The following is a 16,415-nucleotide window of genomic DNA, read 5'->3' on the forward strand; positions in this document are numbered from 1 at the left end:
ATCGCTTCTCGGCCTTTTGGCTAAGATCAAGTGTAGTATCTGTTCTTATCAGTTTAATATCTGATACGTGCCCTACCCGGGCACTATATATTAAATTGATTTTTGCAGCTGGGAGATGGGTTAGGGGCTTGCTCCACCCACTCCACGCATCGACCTGGTATTGCAGTACCTCCGGGAACGGTGCACTCATTAAGCGGTGAACAGCAGAACTAGATTGCATGAAATTTAACATAACGTTAGATTGAATGTAGGGACTTGCGCTTCTTTGCGATTAGGTATCTGTCTTATGCGCTCGTTTAGACAGTGAGCATGAACAACCCTCTTGGCAGGATCCTCTTATTCTAGTCCATGAGCCACGATGCACATATTGCAACTCAGGGAGGAAAAAAAAATAAATAAAAAAAATCCATCCAAAATTCCCAATCAGGACCTAAGTCTGACCTGGGGGATGGTGGGTCCAGAGAGCTGTGGAGAGGATAATTCCCAATCAGGACCCAAGTCTGACCTGGGGGATGGTGGGTCCAGAGAGCTGTGGCGAGGATAATTCCCAATCAGGACCCAAGTCTGACCTGGGGGATGGTGGGTCCAGAGAGCTGTGCAGAGGATTTGAAAAATGGCAAAGTATGAAACCCCCGCTCCTGTCGCATTCACCCAGGGTCCAAAGCGCCGGGCCGGGGCCCCAACTCCCAGCCTACGAGTGGGGACGTCCCGCGCCTAGAGGTACATGCCCCTTTGGGGCACCAGCGGCACGCAAGGCTGGCACCTGCGGTTAACCAAGTCAATGTTCCCGGGCTTAAGTTTGGGCTACCCGGGCACTGCTGGAGAACAGGTGTTCCTCCAGGGTCCCCCACAGGGCAGGTGCTTGCCCCCAGAGAGGGTGAAGATTACCCAGCCAGAGTCAAGGCCAGTGCGGGCAAGGAAAAACGCTCCGGAAAGGGGGGCCCTTARGAGCTTAAGCGTAYCCCCGGGAAAGGGTGACTGATTTCCGGCCAAGCTGGATTGGAAGAAAGGCTCTGGAAGTCCTTCCCATGGAAGGGTCCCTTAAGAGCTGGGTCTGACCCTAAAAAAGGTGATGGTTTCCCGCTAATTGTGGCCATGGAAGTCCTTCCAGGGCGCTTTTGAGAGCTAAAACACACCCCAGAAAGAGTGACCGATTCCTGCTGATTATGGTGGCTCAAGTGGGCATGGAAGAATCGCCCTGGAAGTCCTTCCCACTGGTCCCTTGAGTAGCCGAAGCTGCCCCAGAAAGGGTGACTGATTGCCGCTTGTGGAGGCATCTCGTTTGGGCTTGGAAGAAACGCCCTGGAGGTCTGTTCTTGGGGCCCTTCCAGAGGTCTAGCTGCCCCAGAAAGAGTGACTGATTCCCGCCTATTGTGGCAGCTCGTTTGGGCTTGGAAGAAACGCCCTGGAGGTCTTGTTCTTGGGGTCCTTCAAGAGGTCTAGCTGCCCCAGAAAGAGTGACTGATTCCCGCCTATTGTGGCAGTTGCTGGCAGCTTGTTTTGGCATTCAAGAAACCCTCCATAAGTCTTACCCAGGGGTCCCTTTGGAGCTGAAGCTGCCCCAGACAGGGTGACTGACTCCCGCTTATTGTGGCAGCTCAATTGGGCATGGAAGAAACGCCCTGGAGGTCTTGTTCTTGGGGCCCTTCAAGAGCTCAAGCTGCCCCAGAAAGAGTGACTGATTCCTGCCAGTTGCTGGCAGCTCGTTTTGGCATTCAAGAAACCCTCCGCAAGTCTTACCCAGGGGTCCCTTTAGAGCTGAAGCTGCCCCAGAAAGAGTGACTCCTTCCCCGCTGACTGTGGTGGCTCAAGTGGGCATGGAAGAATCACCCTGGACGTCCTTCCCAATGGTCCCTTGGGCAGCTGAAGCTGCCCCAGACAGGGTGACTGATTCCTGCTAGTTGGGGCAGCACGTTTGGGCATGGAAGAAACGCCCTGGAGGTCTGTTCTTGGGGCCCTTCCAGAGGTCTAGCTGCCCCAGAAAGAGTGACTGATTCCCGCCTATTGTGGCAGCTCGTTTGGGCTTGGAAGAAACGCCCTGGAAGTCCTTCCCACTGGTCCCTTGAGTAGCCGAAGCTGCCCCAGAAAGGGTGACTGATTGCCGCTTGTGGAGGCATCTCGTTTGGGCTTGGAAGAAACGCCCTGGAGGTCTGTTCTTGGGGCCCTTCCAGAGGTCTAGCTGCCCCAGAAAGAGTGACTGATTCCCGCCTATTGTGGCAGCTCGTTTGGGCTTGGAAGAAACGCCCTGGAGGTCTTGTTCTTGGGGTCCTTCAAGAGSTCWAGCTGCCCCAGAAAGAGTGACTGATTCCCGCCTATTGTGGCAGTTGCTGGCAGCTTGTTTTGGCATTCAAGAAACCCTCCATAAGTCTTACCCAGGGGTCCCTTTGGAGCTGAAGCTGCCCCAGACAGGGTGACTGACTCCCGCTTATTGTGGCAGCTCAATTGGGCATGGAAGAAACGCCCTGGAGGTCTTGTTCTTGGGGCCCTTCAAGAGCTCAAGCTGCCCCAGAAAGAGTGACTGATTCCTGCCAGTTGCTGGCAGCTCGTTTTGGCATTCAAGAAACCCTCCGCAAGTCTTACCCAGGGGTCCCTTTAGAGCTGAAGCTGCCCCAGAAAGAGTGACTCCTTCCCCGCTGACTGTGGTGGCTCAAGTGGGCATGGAAGAATCACCCTGGACGTCCTTCCCAATGGTCCCTTGGGCAGCTGAAGCTGCCCCAGACAGGGTGACTGATTCCTGCTAGTTGGGGCAGCACGTTTGGGCATGGAAGAAACGCCCTGGAGGTCTGTTCTTGGGGCCCTTCCAGAGGTCTAGCTGCCCCAGAAAGAGTGACTGATTCCCGCCTATTGTGGCAGCTCGTTTGGGCTTGGAAGAAACGCCCTGGAGGTCTTGTTCTTGGGGTCCTTCAAGAGCTCAAGCTGCCCCAGAAAGAGTGACTGATTCCTGCCAGTTGCTGGCAGCTCGTTTTGGCATTCAAGAAACCCTCCACAAGTCTTACCCAGGGGTCCCTTTAGAGCTGAAGCTGCCCCAGAAAGAGTGACTCCTTCCCCGCTGACTGTGGTGGCTCAAGTGGGCATGGAAGAATCACCCTGGAGGTCCTTCCCAGGGGTCCCTTAAGTAGCTGAGGCTGCCCCAGAAAGAGTGACTGATTCCTGCCAGTTGGGGCAGCTCCTTTGGGCATGGAAGAAATGCCCTGGAGGTCTTTTCTTGGGGTCCTTCAAGAGCTCAAGCTGCCCCGGAAAGAGTGACTGATTCCTGCCAATTGCTGGCAGCTCGTTYGGGCATGGAAGAAATGCCCTGGAGGTATTCTCTTGGGCTCCTTCAAGAGATCAAGCTGCCCCGGAAAGAGTGACATATTCCTGCCAGTTGCTGGCAGCTCGTTAGGGCATTCAAGAAACCCTCTGGAAGTCTTTCCCAGGGGTCCATTTTGAGCTGAAGCCGCCCCCGGAAAGAGTGACTGATTCCCCGCCGACTGTGGTGGCTCAAGTGGGCATGGAAGAAACACCCTGGAGGTCTTTTCTTGGGCTACTTCAMGAGCTCAAGCTGTCCCAGAAAGAGTGACTGATCCCTGCCAGGAGCTGGCAGCTCGCGTGGGCGTTCAAGAAGCCCCCTGGAAGTCTTTTTCCAGGGTTCCCTTCAGAGCTGAAGCTGCCCCCGGAAAGAGTGGCTGGTTCCTGCCAATTGCTGGCAGCTCGTTCGGGCACGCAAGAAACTCTCTGGAGGTCTTTCCCAGGGTTCCCTTTAGAGCTGAAGCTGCCCCAAAAAGAGTGACTGATTCCCGCTGATTGTGGTGGCTCAAGTGGGCATGAAAGAATCACCCTGGAGGTCCTTCCCAATGGTCCCTTAAGTAGCTGAAGCTACCCCACAAAGAGTGACTGATTCCTGCTAGTTGGGGCAGCTCCTTTGGGCATGGAAGAAATGCCCTGGAGGTCTTTTCTTGGGGTCCTTCAAGAGCTCAAGCTGCCCCAGAAAGAGTGACTGATTCCTGCCAGTTGCTGGCAGCTCGTTTTGGCATTCAAGAAACCCTCCGCAAGTCTTACCCAGGGGTCCCTTTAGAGCTGAAGCTGCCCCAGAAAGAGTGACTCCTTCCCCGCTGACTGTGGTGGCTCAAGTGGGCATGGAAGAATCACCCTGGAGGTCCTTCCCAGGGGTCCCTTAAGTAGCTGAGGCTGCCCCAGAAAGAGTGACTGATTCCTGCTAGTTGGGGCAGCTCGTTTGGGATTGGAAGAAATGCCCTGGAKGTCTTTTCTTGGGCTCCTTCAAGAGCTCAAGCTGCCCCAGAAGGAGTGACTGATGTGGTGGCTCACGCGGGCATGGAAGAAATGCCATGCAAGTCCTTTCCAGGGGTTCCTTTAGAGCTGGAGCTGCCCCAAAAAAGAGTCACTGATTCCCGCTGACTGTGGTGGCTCATACGGGCATGGAAGTCTTTTCCCAAGGCTCAAGCAGGTAAAGGAAGACAGGTTGATCTCCGAGGCCGGCCCAGACAAAATCCTGGTCTGGACTTCTGAAGGGGGGATGGCAACTACACTGACTTGGTCGGAAAAGTCTCTCAAACAGGGGCTTTTCAAGTACCCTCATTGGGCACCAGCGGCCCATAGTCACGTCTCTTTGCCGTATTCAAGCTTGGAGTTTGTTTTTGGTCACCAACGGCTCTTAGTTAAGCCTAAAATGTTATGTCTGTCTGTCTGTCAGCAAATGTGCTGGAGGTTTAAGGGTTAAAAATTAGTACCTGTTATGCTTGCCGACATTGTATTATTTGTGGCGTAGATTGCGGCTCCTACTGCTGACAGTTTGTGGGTATCGCTTCTCGGCCTTTTGGCTAAGATCAAGTGTAGTATCTGTTCTTATCAGTTTAATATCTGATACGTGCCCTACCCGGGCACTATATATTAAATTGATTTTTGCAGCTGGGAGATGGGTTAGGGGCTTGCTCCACCCACTCCACGCATCGACCTGGTATTGCAGTACCTCCGGGAACGGTGCACTCATTAAGCGGTGAACAGCAGAACTAGATTGCATGAAATTTAACATAACGTTAGATTGAATGTAGGGACTTGCGCTTCTTTGCGATTAGGTATCTGTCTTATGCGCTCGTTTAGACAGTGAGCATGAACAACCCTCTTGGCAGGATCCTCTTATTCTAGTCCATGAGCCACGATGCACATATTGCAACTCAGGGAGGAAAAAAAAATAAATAAAAAAAATCCATCCAAAATTCCCAATCAGGACCTAAGTCTGACCTGGGGGATGGTGGGTCCAGAGAGCTGTGGAGAGGATAATTCCCAATCAGGACCCAAGTCTGACCTGGGGGATGGTGGGTCCAGAGAGCTGTGCAGAGGATTTGAAAAATGGCAAAGYATGAAACCCCCGCTCCTGTCGCATTCACCCAGGGTCCAAAGCGCCGGGCCGGGGCCCCAACTCCCAGCCTACGWGTGGGGACGTCCCGCGCCTAGAGGTACATGCCCCTTTGGGGCACCAGCGGCACGCAAGGCTGGCACCTGCGGTTAACCAAGTCAATGTTCCCGGGCTTAAGTTTGGGCTACCCGGGCACTGCTGGAGAACAGGTGTTCCTCCAGGGTCCCCCACAGGGCAGGTGCTTGCCCCCAGAGAGGGTGAAGATTACCCAGCCAGAGTCAAGGCCAGTGCGGGCAAGGAAAAACGCTCCGGAAAGGGGGGCCCTTAGGAGCTTAAGCGTAYCCCCGGGAAAGGGTGACTGATTTCCGGCCAAGCTGGATTGGAAGAAAGGCTCTGGAAGTCCTTCCCATGGAAGGGTCCCTTAAGAGCTGGGTCTGACCCTAAAAAAGGTGATGGTTTCCCGCTAATTGTGGCCATGGAAGTCCTTCCAGGGCGCTTTTGAGAGCTAAAACACACCCCAGAAAGAGTGACCGATTCCTGCTGATTATGGTGGCTCAAGTGGGCATGGAAGAATCGCCCTGGAAGTCCTTCCCACTGGTCCCTTGAGTAGCCGAAGCTGCCCCAGAAAGGGTGACTGATTGCCGCTTGTGGAGGCATCTCGTTTGGGCTTGGAAGAAACGCCCTGGAGGTCTGTTCTTGGGGCCCTTCCAGAGGTCTAGCTGCCCCAGAAAGAGTGACTGATTCCCGCCTATTGTGGCAGCTCGTTTGGGCTTGGAAGAAACGCCCTGGAGGTCTTGTTCTTGGGGTCCTTCAAGAGGTCTAGCTGCCCCAGAAAGAGTGACTGATTCCCGCCTATTGTGGCAGTTGCTGGCAGCTTGTTTTGGCATTCAAGAAACCCTCCATAAGTCTTACCCAGGGGTCCCTTTGGAGCTGAAGCTGCCCCAGACAGGGTGACTGACTCCCGCTTATTGTGGCAGCTCAATTGGGCATGGAAGAAACGCCCTGGAGGTCTTGTTCTTGGGGCCCTTCAAGAGCTCAAGCTGCCCCAGAAAGAGTGACTGATTCCTGCCAGTTGCTGGCAGCTCGTTTTGGCATTCAAGAAACCCTCCGCAAGTCTTACCCAGGGGTCCCTTTAGAGCTGAAGCTGCCCCAGAAAGAGTGACTCCTTCCCCGCTGACTGTGGTGGCTCAAGTGGGCATGGAAGAATCACCCTGGACGTCCTTCCCAATGGTCCCTTGGGCAGCTGAAGCTGCCCCAGACAGGGTGACTGATTCCTGCTAGTTGGGGCAGCACGTTTGGGCATGGAAGAAACGCCCTGGAGGTCTGTTCTTGGGGCCCTTCCAGAGGTCTAGCTGCCCCAGAAAGAGTGACTGATTCCCGCCTATTGTGGCAGCTCGTTTGGGCTTGGAAGAAACGCCCTGGAAGTCCTTCCCACTGGTCCCTTGAGTAGCCGAAGCTGCCCCAGAAAGGGTGACTGATTGCCGCTTGTGGAGGCATCTCGTTTGGGCTTGGAAGAAACGCCCTGGAGGTCTGTTCTTGGGGCCCTTCCAGAGGTCTAGCTGCCCCAGAAAGAGTGACTGATTCCCGCCTATTGTGGCAGCTCGTTTGGGCTTGGAAGAAACGCCCTGGAGGTCTTGTTCTTGGGGTCCTTCAAGAGGTCTAGCTGCCCCAGAAAGAGTGACTGATTCCCGCCTATTGTGGCAGTTGCTGGCAGCTTGTTTTGGCATTCAAGAAACCCTCCATAAGTCTTACCCAGGGGTCCCTTTGGAGCTGAAGCTGCCCCAGACAGGGTGACTGACTCCCGCTTATTGTGGCAGCTCAATTGGGCATGGAAGAAACGCCCTGGAGGTCTTGTTCTTGGGGCCCTTCAAGAGCTCAAGCTGCCCCAGAAAGAGTGACTGATTCCTGCCAGTTGCTGGCAGCTCGTTTTGGCATTCAAGAAACCCTCCGCAAGTCTTACCCAGGGGTCCCTTTAGAGCTGAAGCTGCCCCAGAAAGAGTGACTCCTTCCCCGCTGACTGTGGTGGCTCAAGTGGGCATGGAAGAATCACCCTGGACGTCCTTCCCAATGGTCCCTTGGGCAGCTGAAGCTGCCCCAGACAGGGTGACTGATTCCTGCTAGTTGGGGCAGCACGTTTGGGCATGGAAGAAACGCCCTGGAGGTCTGTTCTTGGGGCCCTTCCAGAGGTCTAGCTGCCCCAGAAAGAGTGACTGATTCCCGCCTATTGTGGCAGCTCGTTTGGGCTTGGAAGAAACGCCCTGGAAGTCCTTCCCACTGGTCCCTTGAGTAGCCGAAGCTGCCCCAGAAAGGGTGACTGATTGCCGCTTGTGGAGGCATCTCGTTTGGGCTTGGAAGAAACGCCCTGGAGGTCTGTTCTTGGGGCCCTTCCAGAGGTCTAGCTGCCCCAGAAAGAGTGACTGATTCCCGCCTATTGTGGCAGCTCGTTTGGGCTTGGAAGAAACGCCCTGGAGGTCTTGTTCTTGGGGTCCTTCAAGAGGTCTAGCTGCCCCAGAAAGAGTGACTGATTCCCGCCTATTGTGGCAGTTGCTGGCAGCTTGTTTTGGCATTCAAGAAACCCTCCATAAGTCTTACCCAGGGGTCCCTTTGGAGCTGAAGCTGCCCCAGACAGGGTGACTGACTCCCGCTTATTGTGGCAGCTCAATTGGGCATGGAAGAAACGCCCTGGAGGTCTTGTTCTTGGGGCCCTTCAAGAGCTCAAGCTGCCCCAGAAAGAGTGACTGATTCCTGCCAGTTGCTGGCAGCTCGTTTTGGCATTCAAGAAACCCTCCGCAAGTCTTACCCAGGGGTCCCTTTAGAGCTGAAGCTGCCCCAGAAAGAGTGACTCCTTCCCCGCTGACTGTGGTGGCTCAAGTGGGCATGGAAGAATCACCCTGGACGTCCTTCCCAATGGTCCCTTGGGCAGCTGAAGCTGCCCCAGACAGGGTGACTGATTCCTGCTAGTTGGGGCAGCACGTTTGGGCATGGAAGAAACGCCCTGGAGGTCTGTTCTTGGGGCCCTTCCAGAGGTCTAGCTGCCCCAGAAAGAGTGACTGATTCCCGCCTATTGTGGCAGCTCGTTTGGGCTTGGAAGAAACGCCCTGGAGGTCTTGTTCTTGGGGTCCTTCAAGAGCTCAAGCTGCCCCAGAAAGAGTGACTGATTCCTGCCAGTTGCTGGCAGCTCGTTTTGGCATTCAAGAAACCCTCCACAAGTCTTACCCAGGGGTCCCTTTAGAGCTGAAGCTGCCCCRGAAAGAGTGACTCCTTCCCCGCTGACTGTGGTGGCTCAAGTGGGCATGGAAGAATCACCCTGGAGGTCCTTCCCAGGGGTCCCTTAAGTAGCTGAGGCTGCCCCAGAAAGAGTGACTGATTCCTGCCAGTTGGGGCAGCTCCTTTGGGCATGGAAGAAATGCCCTGGAGGTCTTTTCTTGGGGTCCTTCAAGAGCTCAAGCTGCCCCGGAAAGAGTGACTGATTCCTGCCAATTGCTGGCAGCTCGTTYGGGCATGGAAGAAATGCCCTGGAGGTATTCTCTTGGGCTCCTTCAAGAGATCAAGCTGCCCCGGAAAGAGTGACATATTCCTGCCAGTTGCTGGCAGCTCGTTAGGGCATTCAAGAAACCCTCTGGAAGTCTTTCCCAGGGGTCCATTTTGAGCTGAAGCCGCCCCCGGAAAGAGTGACTGATTCCCCGCCGACTGTGGTGGCTCAAGTGGGCATGGAAGAAACACCCTGGAGGTCTTTTCTTGGGCTACTTCAMGAGCTCAAGCTGTCCCAGAAAGAGTGACTGATCCCTGCCAGGAGCTGGCAGCTCGCGTGGGCGTTCAAGAAGCCCCCTGGAAGTCTTTTTCCAGGGTTCCCTTCAGAGCTGAAGCTGCCCCCGGAAAGAGTGGCTGGTTCCTGCCAATTGCTGGCAGCTCGTTCGGGCACGCAAGAAACTCTCTGGAGGTCTTTCCCAGGGTTCCCTTTAGAGCTGAAGCTGCCCCAAAAAGAGTGACTGATTCCCGCTGATTGTGGTGGCTCAAGTGGGCATGAAAGAATCACCCTGGAGGTCCTTCCCAATGGTCCCTTAAGTAGCTGAAGCTACCCCACAAAGAGTGACTGATTCCTGCTAGTTGGGGCAGCTCCTTTGGGCATGGAAGAAATGCCCTGGAGGTCTTTTCTTGGGGTCCTTCAAGAGCTCAAGCTGCCCCAGAAAGAGTGACTGATTCCTGCCAGTTGCTGGCAGCTCGTTTTGGCATTCAAGAAACCCTCCGCAAGTCTTACCCAGGGGTCCCTTTAGAGCTGAAGCTGCCCCAGAAAGAGTGACTCCTTCCCCGCTGACTGTGGTGGCTCAAGTGGGCATGGAAGAATCACCCTGGAGGTCCTTCCCAGGGGGTCCCTTAAGTAGCTGAGGCTGCCCCAGAAAGAGTGACTGATTCCTGCTAGTTGGGGCAGCTCGTTTGGGATTGGAAGAAATGCCCTGGAKGTCTTTTCTTGGGCTCCTTCAAGAGCTCAAGCTGCCCCAGAAGGAGTGACTGATGTGGTGGCTCACGCGGGCATGGAAGAAATGCCATGCAAGTCCTTTCCAGGGGTTCCTTTAGAGCTGGAGCTGCCCCAAAAAAGAGTCACTGATTCCCGCTGACTGTGGTGGCTCATACGGGCATGGAAGTCTTTTCCCAAGGCTCAAGCAGGTAAAGGAAGACAGGTTGATCTCCGAGGCCGGCCCAGACAAAATCCTGGTCTGGACTTCTGAAGGGGGGATGGCAACTACACTGACTTGGTCGGAAAAGTCTCTCAAACAGGGGCTTTTCAAGTACCCTCATTGGGCACCAGCGGCCCATAGTCACGTCTCTTTGCCGTATTCAAGCTTGGAGTTTGTTTTTGGTCACCAACGGCTCTTAGTTAAGCCTAAAATGTTATGTCTGTCTGTCTGTCAGCAAATGTGCTGGAGGTTTAAGGGTTAAAAATTAGTACCTGTTATGCTTGCCGACATTGTATTATTTGTGGCGTAGATTGCGGCTCCTACTGCTGACAGTTTGTGGGTATCGCTTCTCGGCCTTTTGGCTAAGATCAAGTGTAGTATCTGTTCTTATCAGTTTAATATCTGATACGTGCCCTACCCGGGCACTATATATTAAATTGATTTTTGCAGCTGGGAGATGGGTTAGGGGCTTGCTCCACCCACTCCACGCATCGACCTGGTATTGCAGTACCTCCGGGAACGGTGCACTCATTAAGCGGTGAACAGCAGAACTAGATTGCATGAAATTTAACATAACGTTAGATTGAATGTAGGGACTTGCGCTTCTTTGCGATTAGGTATCTGTCTTATGCGCTCGTTTAGACAGTGAGCATGAACAACCCTCTTGGCAGGATCCTCTTATTCTAGTCCATGAGCCACGATGCACATATTGCAACTCAGGGAGGAAAAAAAAATAAATAAAAAAAATCCATCCAAAATTCCCAATCAGGACCTAAGTCTGACCTGGGGGATGGTGGGTCCAGAGAGCTGTGGAGAGGATAATTCCCAATCAGGACCCAAGTCTGACCTGGGGGATGGTGGGTCCAGAGAGCTGTGGCGAGGATAATTCCCAATCAGGACCCAAGTCTGACCTGGGGGATGGTGGGTCCAGAGAGCTGTGCAGAGGATTTGAAAAATGGCAAAGTATGAAACCCCCCGCTCCTGTCGCATTCACCCAGGGTCCAAAGCGCCGGGCCGGGGCCCCAACTCCCAGCCTACGAGTGGGGACGTCCCGCGCCTAGAGGTACATGCCCCTTTGGGGCACCAGCGGCACGCAAGGCTGGCACCTGCGGTTAACCAAGTCAATGTTCCCGGGCTTAAGTTTGGGCTACCCGGGCACTGCTGGAGAACAGGTGTTCCTCCAGGGTCCCCCACAGGGCAGGTGCTTGCCCCCAGAGAGGGTGAAGATTACCCAGCCAGAGTCAAGGCCAGTGCGGGCAAGGAAAAACGCTCCGGAAAGGGGGGCCCTTAGGAGCTTAAGCGTAYCCCCGGGAAAGGGTGACTGATTTCCGGCCAAGCTGGATTGGAAGAAAGGCTCTGGAAGTCCTTCCCATGGAAGGGTCCCTTAAGAGCTGGGTCTGACCCTAAAAAAGGTGATGGTTTCCCGCTAATTGTGGCCATGGAAGTCCTTCCAGGGCGCTTTTGAGAGCTAAAACACACCCCAGAAAGAGTGACCGATTCCTGCTGATTATGGTGGCTCAAGTGGGCATGGAAGAATCGCCCTGGAAGTCCTTCCCACTGGTCCCTTGAGTAGCCGAAGCTGCCCCAGAAAGGGTGACTGATTGCCGCTTGTGGAGGCATCTCGTTTGGGCTTGGAAGAAACGCCCTGGAGGTCTGTTCTTGGGGCCCTTCCAGAGGTCTAGCTGCCCCAGAAAGAGTGACTGATTCCCGCCTATTGTGGCAGCTCGTTTGGGCTTGGAAGAAACGCCCTGGAGGTCTTGTTCTTGGGGTCCTTCAAGAGGTCTAGCTGCCCCAGAAAGAGTGACTGATTCCCGCCTATTGTGGCAGTTGCTGGCAGCTTGTTTTGGCATTCAAGAAACCCTCCATAAGTCTTACCCAGGGGTCCCTTTGGAGCTGAAGCTGCCCCAGACAGGGTGACTGACTCCCGCTTATTGTGGCAGCTCAATTGGGCATGGAAGAAACGCCCTGGAGGTCTTGTTCTTGGGGCCCTTCAAGAGCTCAAGCTGCCCCAGAAAGAGTGACTGATTCCTGCCAGTTGCTGGCAGCTCGTTTTGGCATTCAAGAAACCCTCCGCAAGTCTTACCCAGGGGTCCCTTTAGAGCTGAAGCTGCCCCAGAAAGAGTGACTCCTTCCCCGCTGACTGTGGTGGCTCAAGTGGGCATGGAAGAATCACCCTGGACGTCCTTCCCAATGGTCCCTTGGGCAGCTGAAGCTGCCCCAGACAGGGTGACTGATTCCTGCTAGTTGGGGCAGCACGTTTGGGCATGGAAGAAACGCCCTGGAGGTCTGTTCTTGGGGCCCTTCCAGAGGTCTAGCTGCCCCAGAAAGAGTGACTGATTCCCGCCTATTGTGGCAGCTCGTTTGGGCTTGGAAGAAACGCCCTGGAAGTCCTTCCCACTGGTCCCTTGAGTAGCCGAAGCTGCCCCAGAAAGGGTGACTGATTGCCGCTTGTGGAGGCATCTCGTTTGGGCTTGGAAGAAACGCCCTGGAGGTCTGTTCTTGGGGCCCTTCCAGAGGTCTAGCTGCCCCAGAAAGAGTGACTGATTCCCGCCTATTGTGGCAGCTCGTTTGGGCTTGGAAGAAACGCCCTGGAGGTCTTGTTCTTGGGGTCCTTCAAGAGGTCTAGCTGCCCCAGAAAGAGTGACTGATTCCCGCCTATTGTGGCAGTTGCTGGCAGCTTGTTTTGGCATTCAAGAAACCCTCCATAAGTCTTACCCAGGGGTCCCTTTGGAGCTGAAGCTGCCCCAGACAGGGTGACTGACTCCCGCTTATTGTGGCAGCTCAATTGGGCATGGAAGAAACGCCCTGGAGGTCTTGTTCTTGGGGCCCTTCAAGAGCTCAAGCTGCCCCAGAAAGAGTGACTGATTCCTGCCAGTTGCTGGCAGCTCGTTTTGGCATTCAAGAAACCCTCCGCAAGTCTTACCCAGGGGTCCCTTTAGAGCTGAAGCTGCCCCAGAAAGAGTGACTCCTTCCCCGCTGACTGTGGTGGCTCAAGTGGGCATGGAAGAATCACCCTGGACGTCCTTCCCAATGGTCCCTTGGGCAGCTGAAGCTGCCCCAGACAGGGTGACTGATTCCTGCTAGTTGGGGCAGCACGTTTGGGCATGGAAGAAACGCCCTGGAGGTCTGTTCTTGGGGCCCTTCCAGAGGTCTAGCTGCCCCAGAAAGAGTGACTGATTCCCGCCTATTGTGGCAGCTCGTTTGGGCTTGGAAGAAACGCCCTGGAAGTCCTTCCCACTGGTCCCTTGAGTAGCCGAAGCTGCCCCAGAAAGGGTGACTGATTGCCGCTTGTGGAGGCATCTCGTTTGGGCTTGGAAGAAACGCCCTGGAGGTCTGTTCTTGGGGCCCTTCCAGAGGTCTAGCTGCCCCAGAAAGAGTGACTGATTCCCGCCTATTGTGGCAGCTCGTTTGGGCTTGGAAGAAACGCCCTGGAGGTCTTGTTCTTGGGGTCCTTCAAGAGGTCTAGCTGCCCCAGAAAGAGTGACTGATTCCCGCCTATTGTGGCAGTTGCTGGCAGCTTGTTTTGGCATTCAAGAAACCCTCCATAAGTCTTACCCAGGGGTCCCTTTGGAGCTGAAGCTGCCCCAGACAGGGTGACTGACTCCCGCTTATTGTGGCAGCTCAATTGGGCATGGAAGAAACGCCCTGGAGGTCTTGTTCTTGGGGCCCTTCAAGAGCTCAAGCTGCCCCAGAAAGAGTGACTGATTCCTGCCAGTTGCTGGCAGCTCGTTTTGGCATTCAAGAAACCCTCCGCAAGTCTTACCCAGGGGTCCCTTTAGAGCTGAAGCTGCCCCAGAAAGAGTGACTCCTTCCCCGCTGACTGTGGTGGCTCAAGTGGGCATGGAAGAATCACCCTGGACGTCCTTCCCAATGGTCCCTTGGGCAGCTGAAGCTGCCCCAGACAGGGTGACTGATTCCTGCTAGTTGGGGCAGCACGTTTGGGCATGGAAGAAACGCCCTGGAGGTCTGTTCTTGGGGCCCTTCCAGAGGTCTAGCTGCCCCAGAAAGAGTGACTGATTCCCGCCTATTGTGGCAGCTCGTTTGGGCTTGGAAGAAACGCCCTGGAGGTCTTGTTCTTGGGGTCCTTCAAGAGCTCAAGCTGCCCCAGAAAGAGTGACTGATTCCTGCCAGTTGCTGGCAGCTCGTTTTGGCATTCAAGAAACCCTCCACAAGTCTTACCCAGGGGTCCCTTTAGAGCTGAAGCTGCCCCCGGAAAGAGTGACTCCTTCCCCGCTGACTGTGGTGGCTCAAGTGGGCATGGAAGAATCACCCTGGAGGTCCTTCCCAGGGGTCCCTTAAGTAGCTGAGGCTGCCCCAGAAAGAGTGACTGATTCCTGCCAGTTGGGGCAGCTCCTTTGGGCATGGAAGAAATGCCCTGGAGGTCTTTTCTTGGGGTCCTTCAAGAGCTCAAGCTGCCCCGGAAAGAGTGACTGATTCCTGCCAATTGCTGGCAGCTCGTTCGGGCATGGAAGAAATGCCCTGGAGGTATTCTCTTGGGCTCCTTCAAGAGATCAAGCTGCCCCGGAAAGAGTGACATATTCCTGCCAGTTGCTGGCAGCTCGTTAGGGCATTCAAGAAACCCTCTGGAAGTCTTTCCCAGGGGTCCATTTTGAGCTGAAGCCGCCCCCGGAAAGAGTGACTGATTCCCCGCCGACTGTGGTGGCTCAAGTGGGCATGGAAGAAACACCCTGGAGGTCTTTTCTTGGGCTACTTCAAGAGCTCAAGCTGTCCCAGAAAGAGTGACTGATCCCTGCCAGGAGCTGGCAGCTCGCGTGGGCGTTCAAGAAGCCCCCTGGAAGTCTTTTTCCAGGGTTCCCTTCAGAGCTGAAGCTGCCCCCGGAAAGAGTGGCTGGTTCCTGCCAATTGCTGGCAGCTCGTTCGGGCACGCAAGAAACTCTCTGGAGGTCTTTCCCAGGGTTCCCTTTAGAGCTGAAGCTGCCCCAAAAAGAGTGACTGATTCCCGCTGATTGTGGTGGCTCAAGTGGGCATGAAAGAATCACCCTGGAGGTCCTTCCCAATGGTCCCTTAAGTAGCTGAAGCTACCCCACAAAGAGTGACTGATTCCTGCTAGTTGGGGCAGCTCCTTTGGGCATGGAAGAAATGCCCTGGAGGTCTTTTCTTGGGGTCCTTCAAGAGCTCAAGCTGCCCCAGAAAGAGTGACTGATTCCTGCCAGTTGCTGGCAGCTCGTTTTGGCATTCAAGAAACCCTCCGCAAGTCTTACCCAGGGGTCCCTTTAGAGCTGAAGCTGCCCCAGAAAGAGTGACTCCTTCCCCGCTGACTGTGGTGGCTCAAGTGGGCATGGAAGAATCACCCTGGAGGTCCTTCCCAGGGGGTCCCTTAAGTAGCTGAGGCTGCCCCAGAAAGAGTGACTGATTCCTGCTAGTTGGGGCAGCTCGTTTGGGATTGGAAGAAATGCCCTGGATGTCTTTTCTTGGGCTCCTTCAAGAGCTCAAGCTGCCCCAGAAGGAGTGACTGATGTGGTGGCTCACGCGGGCATGGAAGAAATGCCATGCAAGTCCTTTCCAGGGGTTCCTTTAGAGCTGGAGCTGCCCCAAAAAAGAGTCACTGATTCCCGCTGACTGTGGTGGCTCATACGGGCATGGAAGAAACGCCCTGGAAGTCTTTTCCCAAGGCTCAAGCAGGTAAAGGAAGACAGGTTGATCTCCGAGGCCGGCCCAGACAAAATCCTGGTCTGGACTTCTGAAGGGGGGATGGCAACTACACTGACTTGGTCGGAAAAGTCTCTCAAACAGGGGCTTTTCAAGTACCCTCATTGGGCACCAGCGGCCCATAGTCACGTCTCTTTGCCGTATTCAAGCTTGGAGTTTGTTTTTGGTCACCAACGGCTCTTAGTTAAGCCTAAAATGTTATGTCTGTCTGTCTGTCAGCAAATGTGCTGGAGGTTTAAGGGTTAAAAATTAGTACCTGTTATGCTTGCCGACATTGTATTATTTGTGGCGTAGATTGCGGCTCCTACTGCTGACAGTTTGTGGGTATCGCTTCTCGGCCTTTTGGCTAAGATCAAGTGTAGTATCTGTTCTTATCAGTATTATACTTGGGCTTACCTCGCGGGCAGTGACAGCGATCGCCTCTTGGAGGTTTCCTGGCTCACAATTACTCCTGTGTTGTGAGCCCTCAACCCTTGAGAGGTAAAGGAATTGCACTTTTTAAGGTAAGACGTTTTAAGTATTTATTGGCTATTTATTGTGGTTTTAGTGTTTTAGTGTGTTTTAAGCTGTTGGTGCCTCCACCATGTCGGCTGCTCGTGCCGGCGTGAGGAGGCACCACAGCGTACGCTTTTTATTAAAAGAAAAAAATGGTAAGCTCCTGGAGATGTCCAGACTGGACTTCTCCAGGAAGCTGATACAAAAAACCTTAAATTTTA

General features: G+C 54.3%; 4 non-coding genes across 4 annotated transcripts; all 4 read left to right on the forward strand.

The window, feature by feature from the left end:
* Positions 1–191, forward strand: LOC141379393 (U2 spliceosomal RNA). Its single transcript, XR_012395992.1, has one exon. It is a non-coding gene; the product is annotated as a U2 spliceosomal RNA (small nuclear RNA).
* A 4,606-nt stretch (positions 192–4,797) lies between these two features.
* Positions 4,798–4,988, forward strand: LOC141379394 (U2 spliceosomal RNA). The gene has a single exon (XR_012395993.1). It is a non-coding gene; the product is annotated as a U2 spliceosomal RNA (small nuclear RNA).
* A 5,383-nt stretch (positions 4,989–10,371) lies between these two features.
* LOC141379395 (U2 spliceosomal RNA) lies at positions 10,372–10,562 on the forward strand. The gene has a single exon (XR_012395994.1). It is a non-coding gene; the product is annotated as a U2 spliceosomal RNA (small nuclear RNA).
* A 5,463-nt stretch (positions 10,563–16,025) lies between these two features.
* On the forward strand, positions 16,026–16,211 carry LOC141379449 (U2 spliceosomal RNA). The gene has a single exon (XR_012396069.1). It is a non-coding gene; the product is annotated as a U2 spliceosomal RNA (small nuclear RNA).
* The last annotated feature ends 204 nt before the right edge of the window (positions 16,212–16,415 follow it).

The sequence above is a fragment of the Danio rerio genome, chromosome 2 (assembly GCF_049306965.1).
Source record: "Danio rerio strain Tuebingen ecotype United States chromosome 2, GRCz12tu, whole genome shotgun sequence".
Lineage (NCBI taxonomy): Eukaryota > Metazoa > Chordata > Actinopteri > Cypriniformes > Danionidae > Danio > Danio rerio.